The sequence below is a fragment of the Geotrypetes seraphini genome, chromosome 4 (assembly GCF_902459505.1).
Source record: "Geotrypetes seraphini chromosome 4, aGeoSer1.1, whole genome shotgun sequence".
Lineage (NCBI taxonomy): Eukaryota > Metazoa > Chordata > Amphibia > Gymnophiona > Dermophiidae > Geotrypetes > Geotrypetes seraphini.
Window position 1 is genome coordinate 219,183,962 of NC_047087.1, and position 22,555 is coordinate 219,206,516.

Below are 22,555 nucleotides of genomic sequence, written 5' to 3' on the forward strand. Positions count from 1 at the left end.
AGTGTACCTAGCTGATGCGTGCTCTTCTGAGGAAGAAAAGGCTCAGTTAGCACAGTTGTTGTACAAGTATCGAGATCTATTTGCAGTGGATTCTTATGACACTGGCCTGACCGACCTACATGTGACAAAGATTCCTACGGATCCTCACAGTAAGCCCATCTTCGTGCATCAGTATAAGATTCCTTTTGGCCTCGTATGAGTCTGTGCAAGAGATACTTGATACCTTGGAAGCTAGGAGTATCATTAGGCCTTGTAACAGTACATACAACTCACCCTTGTGGCCAATCCTGAAGATGAATAACAGTTGGAGAATTGCCTTGGACTACCGACAGCTAAACAAGCGGGTACCCTTGTCTAGGTGGCCTATGGCCCATCTTGGCCAGAACTTGACTACCATCAAAGGAGCTAAGTATTTTACCAGCTTGGATTTAGCGTCTGGATTTTGGACAGTTCCTGTACATCCACCGGATCAATACAAACTAACATTTACCTTTGGGAAGAAACAGTGCACTTGGAATAGAACACCTTTTGGTTTTCTGAACTCTCCAGCAGAGTTCAACATATTTCTCCATAAAGCCCTTTCAGATGCCGAAGCTCGAGGAACTCTAGTCTATCCTGATCAAGAGTCCCACCTTTCAGAAATATTTGGAAGAGGTAGAACATGTGTTCCAACAATTGCAAAATGCAGGAGCTAAATTGACCCTTGCCAAAGGTCAATGGTTCTGAACATCTCTGAACTACCTAGGGTATGAAATTTCCTCTGAAGGTCTTCGACCACAGAAGAAAAGTATACAGGCCCTACAACAGTTGAGGAGACCTACCAATCTGACGGAACTTCGTTCATTCTTGGGGATATGCAACTATTCTCGACAGTTCATAGATCAGTATGCGGAGATCTCTAGACTTTTGGTCGCCTTACTGAAGAAGGATGTACCTTGGATTTGGGGTCCTGAACAGGAAGATGCTATGCAAGAAATGAAAGACCAGCTTAGTCGCTTTCCTTGTCTGGCCTAACCCGAGAGTGGTCATGAATTCTTCATCGACCTGGGATTCTCCAAAGTTCTATAACTTCATACAGAATCCACAGGAACATCCATTGTCTGAAGACGACCAGAAGGATGAAGACCTGAGGATATGCCACATCTCCAGAGAGAAATTCTCATTTCACCAGGACCTGCTCACTCGGACGAGTAAGCATGTTATCGTGCAGTGGGTTGTACCCCGTGCATATCGAGGAATCATGTTGCAACATGCCCATGATGAACCTTGTGTTGGACATAGAGGTGAAGAAGTTACATATGAGACACTGAAGCAAGTGGCCTCATATGCAACAAGATGTGCAATTATATATAATAATAATAATAATTTATTTCTAATATACCGCTATACCGTGAAGTTCGAAGCGGTTTACAATAAAGATACATTTTACAGTACATGGGATAGAAACGGTTTACAATAAAGATACGTTTAGTCAGTGCATGAGATGCAAGTGGTTTACATTAAAGATTCATTTTGTCAGTACATGGGATACAAGTGGGTTACAATATAAGTGGTTTACTATCAAGGTGCATTTTGTCAGTGTATGGGATACAGGTGGGTTACCGTAAAGATACATTTAGTCAGTACATGGGTTACAATAAAGATACATTTTGTCAGTACATGGGGTGCAGATGGGTTACAATAAAGATACATTATGTCAGTACATGAGATTCAAGGTGGAAAGTATAATTAGTTTTGGGCCTTGGAATTAGGGTGCGAGGTGGAAGGGTCATGGCGAGGAAGAGTTGGGTATGGGAATTTAGAATTTGTTAAACAGTCGAGTTTTCAGGGATTTTCTAAAGTCTGCGTATGTAGTGGCCTCAAGTATGGGCTTTCCAAGCCATGTGTTCAGCCTAGCTGCCTGGAATGATAACATTCTATCTAGAAACTTTTTGTATTGGTAAGATTTCAAGGAGGGGTAATTAAATAGGTTTGTTCTGCGAGTGCTCTTGTTGGACTCATTGGGGGAGAACTGGGAGATTAGGTAAGCTGGAAGAATCCCAAAGACAGCTTTGTAGCAAAAACAAACAAACTTGAAGAGGACTCTGGATTCTGCGAGTAGCCAGTAGAGTTTCTGATAAGGGGAAATGTGTTCCCTTTTTTTTAAACCGTGGATTAGTCGGATCGCGGTGTTCTGAAATAATCTCAGCTTGTTGAGGTTCTTTTTATAAGCTCCTAGGTATATGATGTTACAGTAATCTAGGGTGCTTAAGATGGATGATTGTACTAGTAAACGGAAGGATTTTTCATCAAAGAATTTTTTTCATAGTGCGAAGTTTCCAGAGGACTGAAATACATTCTTTAAAAAGTAGGTTTGTGTGGTTTTCCAGGGTTAGGTGTTTGTCAAGTGTTACCCCCAGAATCTTTATGGTTTGGTCAATTTTGTATTCTCGGCTCTGTAGGTGAATTGAATTTTCTTTTATCTTTTTGTTGGGTGATGCCAGGAAGAATTTGGTTTTTTCTGTGTTGAGTTTCAGTTTGAAGGCCATCATCCAGCGCTCTATTTGATTTAGGATGTGGGTTAAGGAGTTGGAGAATTGTGATGTTAGGGCGGTTAGCGGAATCACTACAGTAATGTCATCTGCGTAGATGTAGAAGGTAAGCCCTAGGCTTTGTAGCAGGTTTCCTAATGAGCTGAGGTAGATATTAAAGAGGGTTGGGGATAGGGGGGAACCCTGAGGTAATCCGCAGTTGTTATTCCAGCTATGGGAAAGTTTGTCATCTTTGAATACCTGGTAGAATCTGTTCCTGAGGAATCCCTGGAACCAATTGTGAGCGTAGCCTGTGATGCCTGTGGTTTCTAGGCAGTTCAAAAGAATGGTGTGATCTACTAGGTCAAAGGCGCTACTTAGGTCCAGTTGTAGGATCATGGTGCTGGTACCTTGGGTGAGGAGGGCGTGAAGGTGGTTAAGTAGTGAGGCCATGATTGTTTCGGTGCTGTGACCAGGTCTGAAGCCTGACTGGTTGTTGTGCAGTAAGTTGAATTTGTCTAAATATGAGTTTAGTTCAGCATTTACTATCCCTTCCATTATTTTGACCGCAAGTGGGTTGTTTGCGATAGGTCTGAAATTGGTTAGGTTGTTGGGTGGTTCTTTGTTGTTCTTTTTAATGGGTGTTATTACAATTTGACCTAAGTTTTTTGGAAATATTCCTGCGGTTAGTTGTAGGTTGACCCAGTTGAGTAGTTTGGCTTTGAAGATGATTGGGGCTGCTTTTATTACATCTGGGGGCAAGTGTCCAATCTGCAGTATGATTTGACGTATTTGTTGTAGAATTTGTTAAATGTTTGCCAATCGGTCTCATTAAAGTTGGACCAGTTCATGTCTGCTTTGGCAGCGACTAGGTCTTGTGGAATGGAGTAGTCCCAGTGGGAGTCTGGAGAGTCCGTTATAGAGTGTCTTAAGTTATTTACTTTGGTGTTGAAGAAGTCCGCCAGGTTGTCGGCTGTCACTGTGGATTCTTCTGTCAGGTTTGTGTGAGATTGAATGTCATATAAGTCATGGACCAGTCTGAAAAGTTTGCTGCTGTTTGCTGCTGTTACCAATTATGTTGGTGTAGAAGGTTCTTTTCTTTTTTTTTGGCTGAGATTTTATAGCTTTTCAGCTTTTGGTGCCAGGCATTTCTAGTCTCTGGGGTTCCTAGTTTTGACCATTTTCTTTCTAGCTTTCTTAATTCTCTCTTTATCTCTAGGAGCTCTGGGTCGAACCAGCCTGTTAGGTATCTAGGTCTCTTCCTTCTTTTTTTCAGTGGGGCTATTTCATTTAGTATGCGGGTGCTGGTTTTGATCCAGGAGCACATAAATTGATTGTTTTCCTCATCTTGGTTATGAGTGATGTCATAGTGTGACCAGAATTCAGTTGGGTTAATCTTGCCTCTACTGGTGTGAAGTGGAGTGTATCTGATCTTTTCTTTCGTTGTGGTTGAGGTTGTCTTCAATTGCCAGTCTAATTCGAAGTTGCATATTTTGTGGTCTGACCATAGAGAGTCAGACCAAGTTTCTGATCTCCATCTTATGTAGGGATTTGTCGAGTGTTTTGAGGATAAAGTTACCAGGTCTAATTGGTGGCCTTTCTTGTGGGTTATTACTGGAGGTGGTTTGGGAAAGTCTAGTGTGACTAGAACGGACCAGAATTCTGAGATATCTGGTTGGCTAAATTGCTCTAAGTGTAAATTTAAGTCTCCACTAAGGAGGTTCAGAGGGCCTGTTAGTGAGTTGGTTAATAGGAATTCATAAAATTCCTCTTTTGCTGTGGACCATTTTTTAGGGGGGATGTAGGCTAGGGTGATCGTTAGGGCGTCGGCTAGTGGTTCCGAGGTTAACTTTAGGGATAGGATTTCTAGGTATGTGGAGGATTTAGAGCTTAGCATGGTGCAGATTAAATGGTCTTTGAAGATTATGGCTAGACCTCCGCCCCTGCCTCTTTCTCTTGCTAGGGATAGGATTTTGTTGTTGGAGGGTAGGCATTCTTGGATGATGATGTCATCATCTGAGAGTAGCCAAGTCTCTGTCAGTAGTAAGAAGTCGGGGCTGTAGTCGGTCAGCCAGTCATAGATTAGTAGGGATTTGTTCCTCATGGATCTTATATTCAGGTAGCAACCCCTGAGGTTGGAATAAGCTGGTGGAACTTTGGTGATGGGGTGAGAGAGGGAACAGTTTTTCAGCACTTGGTCTTTTTTGAAGTAGGGTCTGTTGCTTCTGCGGGACATGAGAGGTTGTTTGACTTGTTGTCAATTTCAACCCTCCACACCAATTCACCGAGCACCCTTGAGAAAGAAGGGTTTGGTCATACCCTGGTCCGATGTCCAGATTGATTGGATTGTGGTCCGTTCCAGTGGTCCGTTCCTCCCGAGGTAATAAGTATATGCTGACTGTCACCTGTTTGTTTACCAAGTGGATTGAGTGCTTGCCTGCACCCAGTTGTACTGCGGAGACTACAGCTACCTTGCTACTAATCACGTGTTCAGTAGGTGGGGGTTGTCCATGCGAGTGGACTCAGACCAAGGATCACATTTCACTGCTGATGTGATGCGACACATGTGGAAGATGCTCGGAGTGAAAAGGAAATTGCACATAGCTTACCACCCTCAATCAATGGGACAAGTGGAAAGAGCGAATCATACCATCATCACCATCCTGAAGAAGTACGTGTCTACCTATGTAAGGATTGGGACATGAAGTTACCTTTGGTATTGATGGCTATTCGTGCCACGCCTCATCATTCAACTGGGTTGACACCTTTTGAAATGATGACAGGTAGAGAAATGACATTACCAATTCATTTGTTGTATAGAACTAACAATGTAAATCTTTCTAGTGCTGCTACTGCCCATGAATATGTCACCCATTTACGTCAACATCTACAGGGTGCATTTTCCTTTGCCCAGAAAAATCTGGAAACTGCTTCTAAAGGTAGAAAAGCCTACTATGATCATAGGACTACCACAAAGGAATACCAAATTGGCAACAAAGTATTCTATTACAATTTTGGTAAAACCAAGACCAAAGAAAGTAAATTTTTGTCAAGCTGGCATGGTCCATTCCCTATAGTGGAAAAAGCTTCACCTGTGGCCTATCAAATTTGCACCAAGTCAAATATTCAAGGTGAAGATGTCCTTAAATGGGTCCACATTAATCAACTGAGACCATGTCATCCCAGTAAATTTGCCCAGGATGAAACCATTGTGATGAATGACATTAACCTAGCAACAGCCTAGGCTGTTCTCTCTTTTCTGTTTTTCAGATGTCGAAAAGAGTTCTGCAGATGCTGTTCCTGGTTGTCCTGCTGATTGGAGTTGTTACCAAAGTGATCGATCCTGGTCTGCATTCCTGTGTTATCCTTCAAGATTCTCCTGGTTTCTTGTTCTTCCCGTTCCAGATCTTTCTCCAGCACATCTTCTTTCAATGTTTCTCTTTTCTATTTGAACTCTACTCCTAATGAGACTGAATTGGAAATCCGGGATGTTTTCCGTGGATGTCTCATCAACTTTACCCTTGAAATGGAACAATTTCTGTTGTCTAAACCTTCCCATACAATAGAACTGAAAGTTGATAATGATAACCTTCATGTTGCGGACTATTATGTTGGTTCCTCCCATGTACATGAAGTTGTTGGTACCTACAGTGTTGATCTTCTTCTCACTGTTGTTGTTCCACTTTTTACCATCCTGTGGGTTATCCTCTATGGGTTCTCTGTTTTTGCACTCTACGAGACCATCCAGATTCGATGTCTTATTCGTCGTAGACCATCACCTCTGGACTTAAGAATGCATGATTACATTGCGGCTATGAATGAGTAATTTTTGCTAGCCGTATTTTTTATTTTGATTTTTCTGTCTTAACTTTTGCTTTGGCATACCTTTTGTGCCTTGCTTTGTAGTTATGATTTTTGATGTTATCATATATTGCCATTTATCAGTGATTTTGTTATTTATTTGGCTTGGGATTCTTATACTTTAGCCCTAGCCTTTATGATTATTTTACATTGATTATTGATATTTTTGATTTATTGCTGATTTATATGGTATTGCTTATGTTTATGCATTTTTAGTATCACCTTGGGTCTTGACGATCCTTTCCTATTAGTTAGGTTGAAGGTGAAATAGACTTCATTGAAGTTATTTCTCCTTCTAGGGGGGGACTGTAGGGGTGTTTCCTTATTTGCACCTGAAGGTTAGGCCTCTCTGACATCATCAAGCCTGAACCATTATTTGTAACAAATCATTCCAGCCTGAACTTACAAGAAGAGAAAGAAGAACATTTTTGCTGTTTCTGCCTGATGCATTCTGGGTATGTACCAGAATTATATTCTAGTGAAGGACATCCATCTATGCCTTCATGCCCAGACTGTGTGAATCTTGGGGGAGTTATACTCCTATGCTGTGCTTATCTATGGAAAGGCGCTTGTGTCTCCCAGCCTGTATGAGACTTTATACAGAAAGGCTATTCATCTAAGATCTGTTTCTGAATTGGTCCGGAGAAATCATCTGACAAGATCCGAGTGAAAAGGTGCTAATTATAATTTAGTCTATTTTTAGGTGTGGGTGAACTCACATCTCATCACAGGTGTTCTGCACGCATCTCTTTCATAATAATTAAGACCTGAACAGTTACCTTGTGTGACTCTCTGCCTGAGAGAGAGTGAATCGGACCTTAAACAGATCTGAATTCCATCACCTCAAAGAAACTTTTGCTGCCAATAAATTACAGCTTTACCAGTGGCTGACGAACACTTGTTCCTGTAACAGAAGGATTTCTAAATCTGCTAAGCTGAAGAGACGTCTTCCATTTCACCTGATTGTGTGCCAAGGCCTAATTGGATGGTGAGATAAGGAACTTATTATCTTATCAGCGGGGGTTAGATAAAGTATCCTATTGTGATATAGGATAAGACTTGTAAAGCTACTTGGTGATAACTGTAATAGATTGCTGCTAATCAGGAATTATTATTATAAGGAATTGTTTAGTATGTATGAATTAATTTTACTTAGTTATCTAGCAAGTGTGTTGTGATAATTATGTACTAGTTTCATATATGAATTGGATATTTTGTGAACAATATTTAGATATTGCTGCTGGCTTGTGAATTATATTTTTCTATTTTCATAATAAAAGTATTTCTCATTAGCCTTGGTCTTGTGTCGTGTAAATAGGCAAAGAAAGCTGAACCTGGATGAGATATTATGGTCTTCCCTAGAAACTAACAGGCACGTATTTGTTTTTGTAACTGATTAGTGACTGTAAATCTTTCCACACTGTATAAAAGTTGCTCCTGTTGTACACTGCCTTAATTCAATTTCTTCATAAAGGTGGTGATAAATTTCAATAAATAAACAAAATTCTCTTTCTCCCTGCTATCTAAAATGTGCTGTAGTCTCTTCAAAAGTACGGGATATTGCAGTCCCAAGTAGGATACCAGTGAGCATATTAGTAGTTAACCGGCTTAGCACTATTTAGCTGGCCCAGAGCCATTCCTGTCTTGCTAAATAACGCTGAATTTTAGGTAGACTTACTATAAAACCAGTGAGACAACAAACCCCTGAGGAAGAAAATTACACCGTGGAAGAGGGGCATGCAAATTGCTCTCATGAATATTCATTGTAGAGATCCTGAAAACCTGACTGCCTGGGGGATCCCTGAGGACAGGCTTAGGAACCACTGAGCTAAAGATTAAAGTAAAGGAAAGAACTGCATTTAACTGTAGCAGGATAATGAGGATCTGAATGGAGACCACTTCCTTTGTATATAGGAAAAGACTATTGCAATCAGGAAAGAAGGTGTGTGTGGGGAGGGGGAGGGGAGGGAGGGGAGACTCATTGGAGAGGCAGTATGTGGAGTCAGCAGGAAGAAGTTTTTATCTGAATCCCCCGGTAATGAACCTCATTAGCTCTTCCAAACCTGACATTCAAATGGTGTTGTTGGGTTTTTGGGGGGTTTGGAGAAGTTCATCACAACATGTGTAGTTTTTGGTATTAAACCCTTTCCAGGCTTGATAGTAAGCAGGTTTGTATTAAGGAATTTGGGTCTAGAGATCTCCAGGTTCTCTGAGTGAAACATCTGACAAATCGGGGGGCATCCATAGTGGTCACAATGATTAAATGTCAAAATGTACAGCACTGCGTTTGCCTTTCAGTGCTATATAAGTGATAAATAGTAGTAGTAGTAGGGGTATGTAATCTGGAATTAATGCAACTTGTCAGACAGTAAGGGATAAAGGGCATTTCTGATGAGCCAAATGTCCAATTTTGACTGTGGTCCCTAAAGCTAATTCCGCAGTGCATGTGAGTTAGGTGTATAGAATGCCCCTATTAAGGGTGTAATAGTGGACTGGTATTGGAGGGATATGAAACTAGCACACTTTTAATGTTATTTGCTAAACTGCATGTTTTATTTATTGTCAGCTGAGGATAGCGGTTTACAAAGCTACCCTACCGCCCTGTTTTGTAATTATTTTTTGTAATGTAATTTGCAGGGAGAGGGATGAGAATTGTGACTGCCCTTGTTAATATTCCAGAAAAGAAACATTTCTGTACCTAAATCACCCTTTTCTCCTTTAGGAGCGTCTCTTCCATCTCGGCCTGGCAGTCCATTGGCTCCAGCAGCTCCACATGTAACCACTGGACAGGTGTTTTCTTTTTCAGTGTTCTTTTGTAGATCAGAGCTAGATGTTGCTATTATGATGAACACCCCCAGCATAAGAAAGGCAGAGAGTTGAACTGATTGCATTGTATGAGACTAAGGACCTATAAAAATTATGAAAAATCATGTTTTAGAGAGATCATGCTTTAATGTTGTTGTTTTTTTACAAAATAATGCAAGGGTTAAAAAGGATTAGGACCATATCTTAGATTTTTCAGATGTCTAATCATTAAAATTATTTCCCTGACTTGTTTTGTTTTGTGAGCTAATTGTTTTGAGCATACCATTAGAACATAAGAATAGCCTTACTGGGTCAGACCAATGGTCCATCAAGCCCAGTTGCCCATCCTCACAGTGGTCAATCCAGTTCCCTAGTACCTGGCCAAAACCTAAAGAGTAGCAACATTCCATGCTACCGATCCATGGCAAGCAGTGGCTTCGCCCACGTCTTTCTCAATAACAGACTATGGACTTTTGCAGTTGGTACATGGATCTGGATAGCTTGAAATGGCAAGTCCGGCTACTAGAGGAGACAGTGATGGAACTAAACGAACTCCTCACCTTTGAAGATAGAATCCACGAACAGGAGAAGTTTCTAGTGGAGTTCAGTACAAACAAAGAGGTCAAGGAGCTAGAAAGATTTATCGAGGAAGCTCACCAGCAACATGTGGAGATCCCAGGGCTGGAGAACTGTACCCGAGCAACCCAGGAAGATGGCCTGGATGAAAGGAGAGAAGACACCCCTACAAATTCAGAAGAGACTGAAGCTGAGATAGGGGACGACCGCACACCAGGAGAAAGAGAGAGAACACATGAAGATGTCCCCCTCACACAAAGAGCCGAAAACAACTTCAAGCATATCGCAGGAGGAAGAAGATTGGCCCTACACCATGGATGTGGATTTACAACCCCCAAGGAACCTCCAAATAAAGAAGATGGGGATCATCGTAGGAGACTCCATTAGATGTCATGTGGAAAGCCGCACCGCAGGAGGGAGAGAGGATAGAATCCTGCCTGCCTGGCTGGAGCAAGAGTGAAGGATATAGCCAACAGGATCTCCAGGATCATAGACAGCACAGGGGGAAAGGACACTGCTGTGCTTACCCACGTGGGAACCAACGATATGAGTGGACGGAAGTATGATAGGGAAAAGATGAAGGGCCAGCTCCGCTCACTCGGAAAAAAACTGAAGATCAGGGAGGTGAAGGTAGCTTTCTCCGAGATTCTCCCAGTACTAAGAGCAGATGGAAAGAGACAAGGGGAATTGCAAGCGATCAACGCCTGGATGAGACGATGGTGCGAAGAGGAAGGCTTTGACTTTGTGCGCAACTGAATGGCGTTCTGGGGAAAAAGCAAGTACTACAGAAAGGACGGACTACACCTCAACAAGGAAGGAGCAAGAGTATTGGCAGGTAACATGAAGAGCCATCGAGAAGGCTTTAAACTAAAGGACAGGGGAAAGCTGACAGTCGACCACCAGTCGATGGCCCGGGCGACAGGATGCCCGGAAGAAGGAACTATGGTGGACAACTACTCAGACACGGGAGGGGATGACCACAAAGCATATAAGGGAGACAACGTAGGAGCAGAAAAGGATACCATGAAAGAAACAGTAGAGACTGCTAAGCTTAGAAAGTCCAAGATGGTAACACAAAGGGAACTCAAATGTATGTATACAAATGCTAGGAGTCTGAGAAACAAAATGGGAGAATTAGAGACAATAGCAAGACACGATGAACTGGAAATCATTGGCATAACAGAAACATGGTGAAATGATGAAAACAAATGGGACACAGTACTACAGGGATACAAACTATACAGAAGAGATAGAGTAGGGCAGAAAGGTGGAGGTATTGCCCTATATGTTCAGGATGGAGTAGAATCTGTTAGAGAGGCTATGACAGAAAGGACAGAGAAGCTGGAGTCCCTCTGGATCAAGATTCTTAGACACAATGGTGCAGACACAAAAATTGACCTTTACTATCGACCCCTAGGAGAGACGGAGGAGACAGACTCAGAAATGATAGAGGAAATTAAACAAGAATGTAAGACAGGTAATGTAATAATCATGGGAGACTTCAATTTCCCAGGGATAGACTGGAACCTGGGAACCTGGAACTGTGGCAAGGAGGCCAAGTTCCTGGAAGCGCTAGGGAACCTCTTCCTGGAACAAATGGTGGGAGAGCCGACGAGAGGAAACGCCACCTTGGACTTGGTCCTAAATGGCATTACGGGACCAACAAAAGAAGTAGAAATCGCAGTCCCACTGGGGACGAGCGATCACAATCAAAGTTTAATCAACTTTAAACTTGACATTGGGAAAGGGAAACGTACCAAAACCTTAACGACGACCTTAAACTTTAAAAAGTAAAGATACGATATCATGAGAGCCATGGTGAAACAATGGCTCAAGAAAAAGATGGACAAAGTTAAAATGGTAGGTCAGGCATGGTCCCTACTGAAAAATACTATCACGGAAGCACAAAATCTCTACAATCCGCAAATTTCCAAAGAAAGGAAAACTAAAGGCAAAGGAGAACCGGCATGGCTTACTAGAGAGGTGAAGGAAGCCATAAAAGAAAAGAAGGACTCCTTTAAAAAATGGAAACGCACGAAAACAACCGAAGCTTGGAACAAACACAAAGATGATCAGAAGAAATGTCACAAGGCGGTGAGGAATGCAAAAAAGGACTATGAGAAAATAGCGCAAGAGGCCAAAAATTTCAAGCCCTTCTTTAGATACGTAAAAGGAAAAAAAACCTGCAAAAGAGGCGGAGGGACCGCTGGTTGACCAGGGAAGAAAAGGATACAACAAGGAAGATAAACAAATTGCAGACAGACTAAATTCCTTTTTTGCGTCTGTCTTTACGAAGGAGGACACCGCAACAATACTGAATCGATCAGGTCACAATTTGTATTAGCCTCGTTCTGCTGTTCTTTCCTATGGATGCATCTGGGGACAGAAAACACACACACACACATGCAAAAAGCCAAAGAGATGTCTCTCTTTATTCAGAACAACAACATATATTTATAGTCTCCCCCTCTGCACATGCGCAGTCACAAGCTAATTATGGGTGTAGCTTATGAGGAAAGATAAGTTTCGTTTCACAGTAAAGCAGGGAGGGGGAAAGGAAATTCCACAGCTAGTACAAACATAGTTACAGATAACAAAAAGAGACAATGCTTTTTTGTGATTTCTTGCATAGCAAAATAAGCTTATAAAGAATATACCCTTACAAATACCAGAAGCAGTGAAAGTGTTCAAAGGAGTAATAGAGGACAGCCTCACCACTAGTGCTGCCCGATTCAGGAAAAAAAATTTTGATTCGATTCAGCCTATTGAATTGGTTTTTCAATTCGATTCTATTTTCCTGCCTAAATGGGTGTTTTTTTCAAACATCCTGGTGGGTTTATTTTATAGCTTTTTCACCCCCCTTTGGCTTATCCTAACCACACTAGCGCTGTGGTGTAAACAAAATAAAGAAACAAAAAGGACTTTTGTTCTCTCTGTTAAATCCTAGCTCACGTTTGCAGTCTAACACCAGCTCTGGCAGGATACACGTTTCAAATCTGACATATTGTAATCACAAAACAAAATAAAATTATTTTTTCTACCTTTTGTTGTCTGGTCAATATTCAAATCTTGTTGGTCCCAGGCTCTGGTTGTCTTGCTTGCCAGGGTCTCCTTCTTTCTTCTTTCTCCATGCTAAGCATCCATCTGCCATCTCTGTCCTCCCCTTCCCTCCCCCGGAGGTCTGGTATCTTTCATTTTTTCATCTCCATCCACAGATCCACCTTTTCTGAATTACCCTTTCATCCAGCATCTCTCCCTCCTTCCCCACCACCCCAGGGTCCACCATCTCTCCCTTTCTTTTTCCAACCTAACCTCCTATCCAGTATCTGTATCCCCCCTCCACACCATCCCTTGTGTCCAACTTCTCTCCCTTTCTGTTTCTTCTCTCCCTAAATCCCATTGTCCATCATCTCTCTCCCTCTCCTCTATTTTCAGACCCATTATTTCTTCCCCCCCCCAAAGTCTGGCATATGCACGTCACTTTGAACTCCCCTTCCTTCTCTCCATATACTCCCCTCCCCTTAAGGCCTGCCTGTCCCCCCCTTGAAAGCTTATACACCCTTGAAGGCCTGCATCCCCCCCTTGAAGGCCTGCATCCCCCCTGAAGGCCTGCCTGCCTGCCCCCCCTTGAAGGTCTATCCCCCCCCCTTAAGGCCTGTCTCCCCCTGAAGGCCTACATCCCTCCTGAAGGCCTGCCTGCCAGTCCCCCCCCCCTTGAAGGCCTGTCCCCTCCTGAAGGCCTGCACTTCCCCCTGAAGGCCTGCCTGCCTGTCCTTCCTGAAGGCCTGTCCCACCCCCACCCCGAAGGATTGCTCACCCCCCCCACCCTCGGAAGGCCTGCGTGTTCCCCCTGGCATCCCCTGGTGAACGGCTTCCCCCCCAGGCCTCCTTACACCGTTTACCATTGAGAAACAGCCTGCAGATAAGATTGCGATGCTAGCGATCTTTCCACTGCTTCAAAGCTGTTTCCTCTGCTGCAGTCCTGCCCCTCCTCTGACGTCAGAGGAAAGGATCGTGGAGGAAACAGCTCTGAAGCAGTGGAAAGATTGCTAGCATCGCAATCTTATCTGCAGGCTGTTTCTCAATGGTAAGCAGTACAGGGAGGCCTGGGGGGGAAGCCGGACACCAGGGGAGGGAAACGGACGCCAGTGGTGGGGAAGCCGAACTCCAGGGGAGGGAAACGGATGCCATTGGGGGTGAAGCCGGACACCAGGGGAGGGAAACGGACGCCGGGGGGGAAGCAGAACTCCAGGGGAGGGATGCCGGGGGGGAACCGAATAGCAGCACTTCGACTGACCCTCCCCCTTCACCCTCTAAAGCAGGTGCGGCAGCAGCCAGCCAGCAATAGCAGTGCTGCCGTTCCTGCTTTAGGGGGCGAGGGGGAAGGGTCAGCCGAATCGGGAACCAATTTTTTTTGTTTCGAATTGATTCACCTGAAGTGAATCGGTGAACCAATTTGAATCGTGAATCGGGCAGCACTACTTACCACAGTAGAAGTGGACTTGGACCAGATATACTAACAGTTCGACAATCTTAAAAGTGACAAATCCCCTGGACCTGATGGAATTCACCCAAGAGTCTTAAAAGAACTGAAGGTTGAAATCGGAGAGCTATTGCAAAAACTTGCCAACCTGTCAATTAGAACTGGACAGATACCAGACGATTGGAAGATAGCGAACGTCATGCCAATTTTCAAAAAAGATCAAGAGGAGAACCGGGCAACTACAGACCTGTGAGTCTTATGTCTGTCCCTGGAAAGATGTTTGAAGCACTGATTAAAGATAGCATAGTCCGGCAATTGGATACACACAATCTGATGAGAGCCAGTCAACATGGCTTCAGGAAAGGGAAATCATGTTTGATGAATTTACTTCAATTTTTTGAGACCATGAACAAACAAATTGATAGTGGAGAACCGGTGGACATAATATACTTGGACTTCCAGAAAGCGTTCGATAAGGTTCCACATGAAAGACTTCTCAAGAAACTACAAAGCCATGGAATAGAGGGAGAGATACTAAGATGGCTAGGCAAATGGCTGGAGAACAGAAAGCAGAGAGTGGGCATAAATGGGAAGTTCTCAGACCGGGAGAAAGTGACTAGCGGTGTACCCCAGGGCTCGGTACTTGGGCCCATCTTATTTAATATTTTCATCAATGACCTAGAAGAAGGAACATCCAGTGAGATCATCAAGTTTGCAGACAACACAAAGCTATGCCGGGCAATCAGATCGCAGAAGGATAGCGAGGAATTCCAGAGTGACTTGTGTCAGCTAGAGAAATGGGCGGAGAAATGGCAGATGAAGTTTAATGTGGAAAAGTGCAAAGTAATGCATTTAGGCAGAAAGAACAAGGAACACGAGTATAGAACGTCAGGTGCAACTCTGGGTAAGAGCGAACAAGAAAAAGACCTGGGTGTACTGATAGATAGGACCCTGAAAATGTTGGCACAATGCGCGGCAGCGGCAAAGAAAGCAAATAGAATGTTAGGCATGATAAAGAAAGGAATCATGAGTAGATCAGAGAAAGTTATAATGCTGCTTTATAGAGCAATTGTCAGACCACACTTGGAATATTGTGTCCAACATTGGTCTCCCAACCTAAAGAAGGATATAAAACTGCTGGAGAGGGTGCAGAGACAAGCAACAAAGCTAATAAAAGGTATGGAGAACTTGGAAAACGAGGAATGATTTAAGAGACTGGGATTGTTCTCCCTTGAGAAAAGGAGACTGCGAGGGGATATGATTGAGACTTTCAAAATACTGAAAGGAATCGACAAAATAGAGCAGGAAAAAAAATTATTTACAATGTCCAATGTGACATGAACAAGAGGACATGGACTGAAGCTAAGGGGGGACAAGCCCAAGACAAATATCAGAAAGTTCTGCTTCACGCAACGAGTGGTGGACACCTGGAATGCTCTCCCAGAGGAGGTTATTGCTGAATCGACCATTCTAGGATTTAAAAGCAAATTAGATGCACATCTCCTTACGAGAGGCATAGAGGGATATGGGTGACTAAAATTACGCCAGGTGTACACCTGGCTGGGCCTCCGCGTGTGCGGATCACCGGACTTGATGGACCAAAGGTCTGATCGGAGATGGCAGTTCTTATGTTCTTATGACTATTCCTCCAGGAAATTGTCCACATCCTTCTTAAAACCAGCTACGCTATCCACTCTTACCACATCCTCTGGCAATGCGTTCCAGAGCTTAACTATTCTCTGAGTGAAAAAAAATTTCCTCCTTTTGGTTTTAAAAGTATTTCCCTGTAACTTCAAGTGTCCCCTAGTCTTTGTAATTTTTGACGGAGTGAAAAATCTGCATCTGCATCATAATACCTGATGCTGTTAGGAAGCCTGGTTTCCCTACCCAATGTCACTTTCAGTACTGAGGGAGGAGTACAGTAACTATTGGGAGATGCATGAAGGACCATGCCTTAATCCCTCTAGTGGTCAGCTACTCAATCAGGGCACATTATATATTTTAGATGTGATCTGAAACAGGTCTAATTTAGGATGCCCTTCTTTTTTAAACTTGGACATTTCTTCCCATTCTATTATCACTGTTGAAAGTTGTAGGGATGGAGATCTGATAAGTTCTGAGCCAGGGCATCAGAACACTGGCGGGGTTCGCACGCAGGCGGTTCTGAGCGCAGGCCAGGTTGGCACACCGACCTAGGCCCTGTGTGCGGATCTGGGCCTGTGTGTGGATCCAGGCCTGGGTTTGGTTCTGAGGCCCTGTGAGGCCCTGTTTCTCATTTCCTCTCCCTCCTGCCACGTATACATTCTAAGCAAGGACAAGGGTTGCACCTTGAGCAGAAGGCTGAGGCATCCCTGACTCTGGCTATATATTAACCTGACATACATTTACCCTTTTTCTCTTATCTTGTTTAAGCATCCCTTATATGAGTAACAATCAGACTTTGCCTGAGCAAGGCTAATCAAGAGAGCTTAAGAAGCATGCATTATAATCTTTGGACTGTCATATGCCATAGTAAGATTAGAATTCCACTGTAACAAAGACTTGTGTGTGAAAAGACATTAAGGTGCTTCACTGACTCTCAGATGCCTGCTCGGGTGAATGATTGACTGATTGTTCTGCTTTGGCACAGTACTGCTGTGATGTTGTGCGATTCTTTGTTATAAATAAACAATTACAAAAAAAAAAAAAAAAAAAGACTTTTTTCCCGAAATGCAGGAGAAGGTATCATTCATCGAGTACAGTGTAAGCAAAACTATAAACCAATTACAGTGCTCAAAATAACTTCAAAACTCAATATTAATTATTGTGCCAATAAAACTCAAAAAATCACACTTATCTTAATAGAGTGGATTCATTGTAGCATGATATTAACCCTACGGGGACCCGTTTCACTAATTAAGGCTTCATCAGGGGTCGAAATCTACAATGAAAAAATCAAGAGAAAAGTGTGTTAAATCTATAAACAAACTATAATAAACACCTAAAAATGTCTTAAAAATAGAAATAACTAACTCTCAGATGGAAAACTTACTGTGCCGGTTAGTTCAGATTAAGAGACAAAATGGCGCTGGCATAGAACAGACGCCAACGCATGCGCTTTTAATCCTTTCAGTGTCATAAACAAATTAGGGCACGCATGCTCATAACCTAAAAAATCTTAAAGAAACAATCTAACTTGTGCAACAATGTTACTTATTATAAAAACACTTTAGAAACATTGAATATATGTTTCTAAAGAAAAGAAGTCCACTCTACAGTTGCATTCAAACCCACGGGTTGAAATGAATTAAGTTTGATCATCCAGAGTGTTTCTCTTTGTGTAAGTCTTCTCTTTCTGTCCCCCCCTCGGATGTTCTGTTTTTCTCTGTCAATGCAGAAACATTTTAGATCTTCAAACCTGTGCTGGAAGAGCATGCAATGTTCCACTAGAGGTGCATTAATTTTTTTGTTTTTTAAGTTAGATCTATGCTCGATCATCCTGGATCTGAACATTCTCGTAGACATCTCAACATATAATTTGTCACAAGGACAGGATATGACATAAACAATGAAATCAGTAAAGCAAGTGAGAAATTCTTTTATAGGATAACTTTTGCCATCATGTGGATTCGTAAATCGGTTCTGAGATAAAGTGGTAGTGCATATACTACATTTACCACACTTGAAGAATCCAGCTGGTAATAGCGTTTTCTTGGTGATATGCACATCACACATCGCAGGAGATAATATTTCTTTTAAATTCCTCTTTCTCGAGAACGCAATACGTAAATCCACATTTTTGAATATTTTATTAGTTTTGATTATTCTCCAATTGTTCTTAAAAATTGCAGCTACATGATTGCTTTGGCTAGAGTATTTTAAAACACAAGTCATTTTGTCAATGCATGAATCGTCCTTACTGTTCCCTGCACTTCTATCATTCAAAAGCCAATCTCTATGGTAGTACTTGGCTCTTTTGAACGACTTCTTTAGAATATTCTTGGGATATCCTCTCTGCTCCAATTTCGACATAAGTTTTTTAGATTGTCGGATATAATCATTATTGTTTAAGCAGTTCCGTTTAAGACGTAACATTTGTGAAAACGGAAGGTTATTCTTCAGACCCGGTGGATGACAACTTGCATAATTGAGAAAAGTATTCTTATCAGTCGGTTTTCTGTATGTGTCAAATTCAAAATGATCGATTTTCTGCATAATTGTTAAGTCCAAAAATTCAATTTGAATAGCAGAATATTTCATGGTGAAATTAATATTGGAGTCACCTTTCCCCGGAGGATCTACCATGTTCTTAGGTATCTTTGGTAGGATATAAAAAGTAGACGTGATCGGTGTTTTTCTATTTAAATATAATTTAAACAAGATGGAACAAGTGGCCATTTCTACTTTAAAATCAGATTACACTATTGTGATAAAAAAGGCAGATAAAGGAGGAGCTTTGGTCATTTTAGACCAAGATAAATATCATGCTGAAATCATGAGGCAGCTAAATGAAGAAGACGTATACGAACGAATAGCGTTAAATCCGTCATCTCGCTTACAAAGACAAATTCTGAGATTAACCAACCATGGAGTAGAAGAAGGTTTTTTAACCTTACGTGATCACAAATATTTAAATAGAAAAACACCGATCACGTCTACTTTTTATATCCTACCAAAGATACATAAGAACATGGTAGATCCTCCGGGGAGACCCATCATGTCCTCTAGGGGTTCATTGTTAGAACCCCTTTCAACTTTCATTGATGAATTCTTAAAACAAGAAGTTCCTAAGATGGATTCTTATCTCCAAGATTCTAGAGATGTCATAGTAAAACTTAGTGATATTCCCAGTGAGTTGTTTCCTTTCATCCTTGCTTCCTTCGATATCACAGCATTATACACCTCCATTCCCCAGGAGGCAGCTTTAAATATCATTTCCAACATATTGGACAGTAGAGAAAGACCACATGCCATCCCTACAGAATTTTTATCTTGTTTAGCAAGAATTACGATGAAAGAAAATTTTTTCATCTACAATCAGAAATATTACAAACAACGGAAAGGTGTGGCTATGGGGGCGGTGTTTGCCCCCTTAGTTGCCAATTTATATATGGCAGATTTTGAGTCGTGCTGGATAAAACAATGTCCCTTTGAAGAAGTTCTGTATGGTTGGCACAGATACATCGACGATATTTTGATCCTATTGAAGGGAGGAGAAAAGGATCTTCAAGATTTCCTAGTTTGGCTTAACAGTTGTGATGAGAATTTGAATTTCACCATGAATTGGTCTAAAACCAATATCGAATTCTTAGATCTGTCTATCATTCAAAAAGAAGATCACTTTGAATTTGACATTTTCACCAAACCAACTGACAGAAATACATTTTTGGATTACCGCAGCTGTCACCCTATCAGTTTAAAAAACAATCTTCCTTTTTCTCAGTTTTTGAGATTAAAGAGAAATTGTTCTTCTAAGAAAACTTTTAAAATGAGATCCCAAGAGCTAATAGTGAAATTGCAAGAAAGAGGTTATCCAAATACAACTTTAAAGAAAGCCTTGAAGCGAACTAAAAATTACCATAAAGAGTGGCTATTTCAAAAAAAACAAAAAGATATTTCATCTGAGGATAAAATTATGACTTGCGCACTCCGATATTCTACTGATGGTAATTCTATAGCTCATATTTTAAAAGAAAACTGGAAAATCATGGAAACCAATCCTCTTTTTGAAGATGTTCATTTAAGAATAGCCTTTTCTAGAAATAAAAATTTAAAAGACATTCTGTCCCCGACCATTTGTGATATCAGAAAACCTCCAAAATCATTGTCAGTAGGTTTTTTTAAATGTGGACATTGCAACATTTGCAAATTTACTGTCTCTCAAAATGAGTTCATTAATCCATCAGATGGAAGGATTTATAAAATAAAACATTTTTTAACATGTTCCACTGATTATATCATCTACGTGATCTTGTGTCCATGCAACAAGTTATATGTTGGCATGTCCACAAGATCATTTAAGATCAGAATGGGGGAACATAAGTCCAACATTAAATGTTTTAAACGCAGTGCTCCTTTGGCTGAACATTGCATTCAGATGAACCATTCATTTTCTGATCTGAAATTGATAAAGAAGCACAGACTATCAGAGGAGGCAATAGACAACGTAGGTTACATCAGCGGGAATCTCGTTGGATATTCAGATTAGACACATTAAAACCAAAAGGGTTGAATTCCAATATTGATTGGTGTTCTTTCTTTTAATATTTTTATTAATGTTACACTTTTTATAATTGTCACATTTTGTATTAATGTTTCTTTTTCTTTAATAGTCCTGTTTTCACAAACAATGTTTCTTATAAGTCATATTAAGTTAGTTTTTTTTCTCCTATATGTGACATTTAGTTAACACATGCGGACTAGTATATACGTCACCGTTCAGGGATGTTTAAAATGCGCATGCGTGGCGTTTAAAGTTTGCCAGCGCCATTTTTTCTATATGTCAACCGAAACAAAGTTGCACAGTGAGTACTTCCTTTTTATCTTGGTAGAAAGTTTTCTTGCACTATTGCATATATACATTAATCTTATTTATGATTTGTTTATTTGTAGTTTATAAATACAAGACCCCTGAAGAAGCCCTTTACTGTGGTGAAACGGGTCCCGTAGGGCGTTTAGCCATTCTATGACAACTACAATGATTTACTACAAGTCAAGCTTATATATAAGTTAAGTGCAAATTTTTGATACATTTTAAAGTTATTTATTTCACTCAGCACTTTATAAGAGCTTGTTGCACATTTGTAGTTTTGCACATAAAAATACCGGCTTAATGAAAGATACCATTTACCTATACATGTGGTTTCCAAACACTGATGTGTTTTGAACATTACAGGTTTCTGAGAGCGGTATAAGAGAATAGCAAGAATTCTTATTAGCATTAGTCCTCTATTTTGCTTGTTTGCTTTGATTTTTTCAAGAGGACTTAGTCCAGTTCTGTGGTTAAAATACTCTAGCCAAAGCAATCATGTAGCTGCAATTTTTAAGAACAATTGGAGAATAATCAAAACTAATAAAATATTCAAAAATGTGGATTTACGTATTGTGTTCTCGAGAGAGAGGAATTTAAAAGAAATATTATCTCCTGTGATGTGTGATGTGCATATCACCAAGAAAACGCTATTACCAGCTGGATTCAAGTGTGGTAAATGTAGTATATACACTACCACTTTATCTCAGAACCGATTTACGAATCCACATGATGGCAAAAGTTATCCTATAAAAGAACTTCTCACTTGCTCTACTGATTTCATTGTTTATGTCATATCCTGTCCTTGTGACAAATTATATGTTGAGATGTCTACGAGAATGTTCAGAACCAGGATGATCGAGCATAGATCTAACTTAAAAAACAAAAAAATTAATGCACCTCTAGTGGAACATTGCATGCTCTTCCAGCACAGGTTTGAAGATCTAAAATGTTTCTGCATTGACAGAGAAAAACAGAACATCCAAGGGGGGGACAGAAAGAGAAGACTTACACAAAGAGAAACACGCTGGATATTCAAACTTAATTCATTTCAACCCGTGGCTTTGAATGCAACTGTAGAGTGGACTTCTTTTCTTTAGAAACATATATTCAATGTTTCTAAAGTGTTTTTATAATAAGTAACATTGTTGCACAAGTTAGATTGTTTCTTTAAGATTTTTTAGGTTATGAGCATGCGTGCCCTAATTTGTTTATGACACTGAAAGGATTAAAAACGCATGCGTTGGCGTCTGTTCTATGCCAGCGCCATTTTGTCTCTTAATCTGAACTAACCGGCACAGTAAGTTTTCCATCTGAGAGTTAGTTATTTCTATTTTTAAGACATTTTTAGGTGTTTATTATAGTTTGTTTATAGATTTAACACACTTTTCTCTTGATTTTTTCATTGTAGATTTCGACCCCTGATGAAGCCTTAATTGGTGAAACGGGTCCCCGTAGGGTTAATATCATGCTACAATGAATCCACTCTATTATGATGAAATATTGTGTGGCGTAATTACCTGCAAATGCTTTATTAGATTGAACTTGTATGTACTGTCTATTATTTATGACTGTTGCTATGTAAACCATATAGGATTTATATGGTATACTAGCTGATGCCCCGGCGTTGCACGGGTATTTAATTATAGCAATAACACTGTAAATGGATTCAAATAAAGATACTTTATAGTGGTGAATGAAATTATTTTTTTACAGCTTAATAAAAAGTACAATATTCAAATTATAATGTGAAATATTTGACAAAATGAATACAATACAACTAACGCAAAATGTGATTATAAACAACATTTT